This window comes from Polyodon spathula, chromosome 23, assembly GCF_017654505.1.
Source record: "Polyodon spathula isolate WHYD16114869_AA chromosome 23, ASM1765450v1, whole genome shotgun sequence".
Lineage (NCBI taxonomy): Eukaryota > Metazoa > Chordata > Actinopteri > Acipenseriformes > Polyodontidae > Polyodon > Polyodon spathula.
The window spans coordinates 2,552,101-2,559,042 of record NC_054556.1 but is presented as its reverse complement, the minus strand read 5'-3'; the positions used below and the strand labels follow the sequence as shown (position 1 = coordinate 2,559,042).

Below are 6,942 nucleotides of genomic sequence, written 5' to 3'. Positions count from 1 at the left end.
TAGGTCTCCACAGACTGGACCTGTGGTTGGGGATAGAAAACACGCCCCCCCCCCCCCCCTTCTCCCTCTGGCACTCCCTGATCAGACAGGTACACACATACCTGTGCTCGTCATGTGCTTGAACTGTTTGCATTCCTCCAGCAGGTGGCAGACAAGAGCTCAGTTAAACTGCACCCTAATCATTAGAGTTGCCTACTTTGGGGGGGGGGGGGGGGGGGCTCTGTGGCCTAATTGTTGCAGTATTATTAGTATTATTATTTGTAAATGGGGTTATCATGAAATGTAAGGTGGAGAGGTGGTCAGAATGATGTGTTTGACACTGAAAACACACAGGGCAGGGAGGGGAAGGGGTGTACCAGTAATTGGGTTGGGGTGGGGGTTGGATCATTATCATCTATAAATGAATAGGTTTTGGGGGTGGGGTCTGATTTCCAGTCCCTTGCCTGGAAGGAGTATTTCTCTAAACTCAAGAATGTATTTCATTTCAGCCTTTATTAGTGAGTCTAGGACAAGGCGATGTTCTAAGAACAATTGTTAGTTAGCAAGGATTTGGGAAATGAGCAGTTTGCCACTGCAGCATGTGGTACAGCAATGTCAGCCCACTCTTTCTATATAATGAAAGACAGAGACTGGAAATCAATTGCCTTGATCCATCTCACCGAATGTGACCTGTAACGAGAAGCTGAACTTCACAGCTTATGCTGAAGACCTGTATCCCTCATCAACTGTTACCTGGCTTGAAGAAGTCTTTCCAGGCTACTATATTTTTGCAGTTTGGAAAATTAGAATAAAAAAATAAAAATAAATAATTGCTAAACATATGGGTTCTATCAGAAGTCTGAATCGTCGATAGCGGTGTATCTTTGTGCACAAAACAAGGAGCCTGGAATATTTCCCTTGCCCCACTCCCCCAATTGGAAAGCTTTGCTAGAACAATCCGATCTTTCTGTTCCAGAGACTCCGGGCCAGTTTCGGCTCAGTTTTTCCGTGGAGTCGGCATCGCCCTGGGGTGCAACATGCTTGTGTGTTTAAACGTGTTAAGATTGCATTAAAAGGTCACATATACCCCACGATTGCCCCAACAGGCTGGGATCTGAACGTCTCTTTCAATGCAGCTAATGAGAGGAAGCCTTTTATTATTTTTAGTAGCCCTGCCCAGAAATTCACTAAAAATGTACTTCCCAGTAAATATTTATTTCAACTTACTGCATATGAAATGGTCTACGTCTCCTCTTAGTCGAAAGGATTACGTTTTCTTTTTTCTACAGGGGGAGTTTTATTTTTTCAAGTTGTGGTGTTAATGTAAGAAATGTCCACATTACTTTTTTTTTTTTTTTTCCTTGGGCGCAGTAATCAGTACTTGTGAGATCAGTTTTTAGTAGAGTACATTTTCAGACCAACAGCCAGTTTAGACTAGGACAAGCAAACAGTGACCTCCCTTTTAAAATAAAAGCATGTCTCTAAAATAGCTTGTCTTTTAACTTGTATAAGTACATATCCTCAAGCCAACAGACGCCACTGTGTAGGAGCGATCGTCACACATATTAGAGCAGTTTATACTGTCAGCACTAAAGCCTTATTACTGAACCCCTTTCTCATCTGTAGGTCTGCCAGTCTCTAGCAAACCACTAACAAGCTGCTGTTTAAACAGTACTCTGCAGCGTCTCTGTCAGGGTGGGGTAGTGCTCTGTGGCTCTCTGTTTTTTCACATGTAAAAACTCAGTTGCTTGTAATCACATCAATGAGGAATATTGGAGAGTAAAAGTTGCAGTTATAAAATGCTGACCTGAATGTCAAGGGACAGTATTGAATACTGCTTTGAAAACTCGTTTAACTGTTTTAAGTTATTTGTAAAGGGTTCATAAGTTGATTTTTTGTTGTTGTTGTTGTTGTTGTTGTTTTTTTGCTTTTCTTGCTCATCCTAAGACTGTTGGCTGACCCCAGAAGGACTACATGTATATTTCACCATGTCATCTATCAGATTATAATAACTACTAATAGAAGCCTTAGATTATCATTAGCTATGCAAGAGTTCTGTTCACTTATTTTTCAGGGGGAGGGGGGAGTACGTATCATAGGATTCATCAAACTGAAATAAAATGTGAGAATGGATTCTGCGTTTGATTGTTCGGTGTCTGTTTGCCAGTCGTGTATAGCTTATCTAAATAACTTTGTGGAAGAAGACGTTACTCCTGCGGTTCTGGTTCGTATTGATGTGTATTGCGGTGTGTTCTTTATTGTAAAGCATTTCAGTGGTGTATGCAGGGGTATGCAGTGACTCGTAGTGTTTTTTTTTTTAATTACGAATTTGCAAAGCTTCCCACTCAAACCAGGCGTGTCCCATTCTTAAAATAATCCATAGGGTTAAACTGTCTTTGATTATGACAGAGACAAATGTGGCAGCAGTGTTCAAAGGGCATATCTCATAATATCCAGTGAAGGACACAGCGAGCAACAGTTTAGATGCAAAGGACTACACACAGAGGCTAAAGCCCTGGTGAACATGGTATTCCTTTACTCCGTTTCCTTCAACAACATGATCTGAAGAGTGTGATCTCATTCTCTTCTAGGGGAACCTTTGCTTGTGTTATGTACCGCCCAACCATTCCAAAGTGGTGTAGTTTTTCTGCCACTACATGAACTTGTCAAGTTCTGAGCCTTCAAACCCTGCGTTACAGCCCATGCACTAACCATCAAGTGCATTGCTGCCCAACATAACACTAGAATGCTGCAAAAAATATATATATATATGTAGTCACTGCACACCACCCTGTAGGTCTAACAGACAAGCAAGTGTTTTGTGCTCTGCATTCGTTTCAATGTACAGTAGATAACGAAACTACATGGTGTGGAACTGTCCTGTATTGTGCAGACATTACAAGAGATATGTGCACTGCCAGTGTAAAGCACTGCCCTGCCACATTGGCATATCTAAGTGAGTATACTGAATTCATACTAAAGTCTATTGGTGGCTCATACAGATCGTATTCCTGTTCACTTTTTCTTTTTTACACTGGGCATGGTCTTTCTCTGGCGGTTCATGTTTCTTTTACAGTTGAAAAAAAAAGGAACTAAATGTTATTGTATTCCATTGACTATAAACCCCTTTTTGCCTGACATTCATTTGAGCCGTTTCTGCTACTTCCATTGAATCACTTGCTGGAGCGTGCTGTACCCTGCACGGGTCTGTTTTCAGCGCTTGTCCTTCATTGCTGAACTTTGAGGAGTCTCATTGGTAGTTTGTAGGAAGCTGCTTTTTAGAGAGGCTGTGAATATAAAGGGGGTTATGATACATGTCTTTGTTAAATGTTGAAGCACTGTTGATAAGCATTTTTTTTTTTGTTTTTTTACATTAAAAGAAAAACAAAAAGGAAGTCTTTGTGGTCATCAATTCCTGTGAGGAGAAATGCGGCTCAAATCATGCACTACCTTCTAATTAACATTAGGTAGTCCAAAATTTATTGGAAGTTACTGTTGTAGAAACATTGATTCCTTCATTTTTCAAAAGAATAACTGGATCATGTCCTATATAGACAATTTTAAAGGTACCTTTTTCCATGGAAATGAGATGGCACAATGGTCTAATTCACTAATGTGACCAGTTGTTCCACCTTGAGGGACTGGGTTCAAATGCAGGTGTCCTTTATTTTCAAAGAATTTGTTAATTTCTTATATATTCAATGAAAAAGCAGACTCTTCCACTCAAGTGAGATGGCACGGTGGGGGGTCTGGATTTGAATCCAGCTGATTCCTTTTTCAAAAAATGGTTTAATTGACCTTATATTCAGTGTGAAGCAGAGCTTTCCTGTGGGAGCTGGTGGTGCAGTGGGCTAATCCCATGGCCTTCTCTCCCTGAAGATGGCAGTTCAAATCCAGCTCTGGATAAGTTCCTGAGGTGAGTAATGATCGTTGGTTGTAAATAATGATGGTTGTGTTTCCACAAATAGAGGAGAAGGTTGGTGGAGAAGGTAGTAGCCCTGAAAGGGGGGAGAGTCCAAGGTTAGGGTGTTGCCACCTGAGCATTTAGATATTTTATTACAGCCTTGTAAATGAAACTCTCTCTTTATAATAATTATTCAAAATGGTTAGAGACAAACCCACAGTTTGGTCACATTTCAGGTAGCAACACCCCAACCTTTTTATACTTAAGACCACTGACACCTTGTCACTTCTTGTAAGTCTCTCAAAAAGGGGAAAGGTTTTGAAAATGAAAGGAGAAGACATGCTCCCTCTGTGGGGTTTGAATCCACTAACCTGGAAATCACAGTCCATACTCTACCAACAGAGCTAGCCAGCCAGCACACCTGCTGTATGAGAACAATATTACATTATGTGCTGTGGACCTGGGGATAAATCATCATTCTCAACTTTGTGACTAATTGGATTCAAAGCCAAACCTTATAGGTCTATAAGCTAAATTAAACACTATTTTTGAAAATGAGGAATTAACACTTGTGGCTCATTTGGCATTACACTATTCAGTGGTATTAAACTCTACAATATGATCCACTCCAGAAGTGTGCACTCTGAAAAATTAATCTCATATAGGAGATATATTTTTTAAAGTTAATTAGAATATCAGTAAGTTACTAACTTAGAAATAAATAATGCAACTTTGATACATTAGCAAGAAACAACTAAAGCAACTTAGAATTAACTAAAGTAACTTAGAATTAACTAAAGTAACTTTGACAGTAAGTTAGACATTGTTAGAAATAAATGAAGTTAAACAATAAGAAAGAAGTTAAGACACTAAGTTAGCGAGACACACATTAAGACAGTAAGAATGAAGCCCTTAGAGAACAAATTAGAAGGGTTAGAATAAAACCATTGGACAAAAAAAAAAAAATACAATAAACCATTGAAACAATGAGTGAAGACAGTTGGAACAAATTAAGAATGAACCACTAGAATAAATAGGGAGTGAACAAGAGCCAGCGGGACCCAAGAAGGTTATTTCGTTTTGGAAAAAAGACTTTGACTGTTAACAGCATAGATGAAAACAATGAACTATCACAATGAGTAAAGAAACAGTATAATAAATAATTAAAAACAAAGGAATAAAGTAAAACAAAAGAAAACACAAGTTAAGAATAAACACAGTAAAGTGAATATACCTTGAAAGAACGAACCATGCAAATCAATGCACACAGAGGTCCCAAGGGTTAGTATCAGCAGGCTACTACACTCAGACACTTGGAGACAAGTCAGGAACTACAAACAGCAATAGGAACGATACTTACATCACGCAGACAGTGAAATGGGTTTTTATTCAAAATCGACGGGTCATTAACAATGCGGAATTAAAAAAAACAACCTCTGCACAGAATAATAAAGAAGTAAACGGGGTGCATTCACCTGGTTTAACGAACTCTGCGTCGTAATACTTGCAAAACAGTAGCTAAAAGCTTGGCTTTGTTCTTCAACAAACTAACATTAAATATACTTGTTTCACACGACACGCCCCGGGTGGACCTCATTAATTCGGTGCCCTCTGCTGTTTACAATAGGTAGTGCAGGTACTGAACTTCAAGACAGACCAGGCTTTAGCTTTCATTTCATATGCAATGCTGTCATCGTGTGGCCATTTAGTAGAACTGCTGTTGAAATATAATCAACACCCGTAACCCAGCCTGCCAACAATCTGATTGGATAAAACAACCTACAGTAAACACCTGACTCCTAATTGGCGAACAGTTAGCGAATCAAATTGAACAAAAGCAATATCTAATTTGCATATAGCCTATTTCACCAAGCTTATGTCCAGCATGTAGTTGTTTAAAGGAGTACTTTAGTATCGACACCCATATTTTAGAAATATTATAGTTTATTGTTTCTTGTGACGTATTGTTTTAGTATTGTTAATATTTTAAAAGAGGCGGTATCGAAATAACCAACAAAAACAAAATAACAAAATAAACCGGATCCTGCCTGAAAAAAGGGCTTTTGAGCTGTTTTAACTGTGGCTCTGTACCGACGCTGCCTCCGTGTGGCGGCAAATGGAACTGTCTCAATGCAACAGACGTGTTTGTTTAGTGCTGGGCGCTAGATAATTATAACATTTTATAGAGATTTAAACTGTCTGATAATAAATACGGTTTAACGTAACTATAATAATTTAATCACACACTACACAAATATAACCAAGATTGACGACGATACAGCAGCAGTTTAAACAAATGGACAGCGTTTTTATTGTTTCTATTAGTTACACGCATTAAAAAACAACTCGTTTTATTTTTTCTACACTTGAAACAGAGAAATCATTCTCAGCCTGGTCGGTGAGAATGTGAAGCAGTTGTAGTTCATCCTTCCCATCTCTGTACCTCTAGATTGTTGATTGTGTGTCCTAGCACCTTGACATGTGCGAAGGCAGGATAGTTTCACTACCAGTACTCTCTTGCCTGTCTGAAGTGTGTGTGTACCATGACACTTTGAGAATAAAGATGTAGCTTCAGACTTTAATACTCATCCCCTCACTGTCTGAAGTGTGTGTGTGTTTTGTCCATTGATGGGTCTATGAGGGTGAGAAGGTTTCACAGTCTGCTCTGATAGGGTCAGGGTTTTCTACGGTGTGGCTCTGCTGGTGTTTCTGAAGACAGCCCAACCCTCTGAATCTCTTCCCACACTGAATACTGTCCTGCTCTTCTCTTGCAGGAGTCTGCTCGTGTTTTTTTCAGTTTCCAGGAATCTGGGAAGCTCTTTCCACACTTCACACCTTGTCTACATGGAGAGTGCATTTTATAAGGGCAGTACTTGATTGAAATGCATTCAATACAGCACATAGCAACATCCACAAAGTAAACCACTGTGTCACTCTGAAACTGACCTGCAAACATTGTAACCACTGTCCAGTCATGCCAATAGAACTGACAACTTGTGCAATAAAGAGACAACAGCCAGTGTTTTCTAATATCATTTTAAAAAATATATATTTTTACT

The 6,942-nt window shown here is 39.3% G+C and overlaps 1 long non-coding RNA gene across 1 annotated transcript; it reads right to left on the bottom strand.

The window, feature by feature from the left end:
* Nucleotides 1-1,865: 1,865 nt before the first annotated feature.
* LOC121297839 lies at nucleotides 1,866-5,436 on the bottom strand. The gene is made up of 2 exons (XR_005947225.1): nucleotides 5,244-5,436; nucleotides 1,866-3,977 (listed from the first exon to the last, which is right to left on the bottom strand). It is a non-coding gene; the product is annotated as an uncharacterized LOC121297839 (long non-coding RNA).
* Between the last annotated feature and the right edge of the window lie 1,506 nt (nucleotides 5,437-6,942).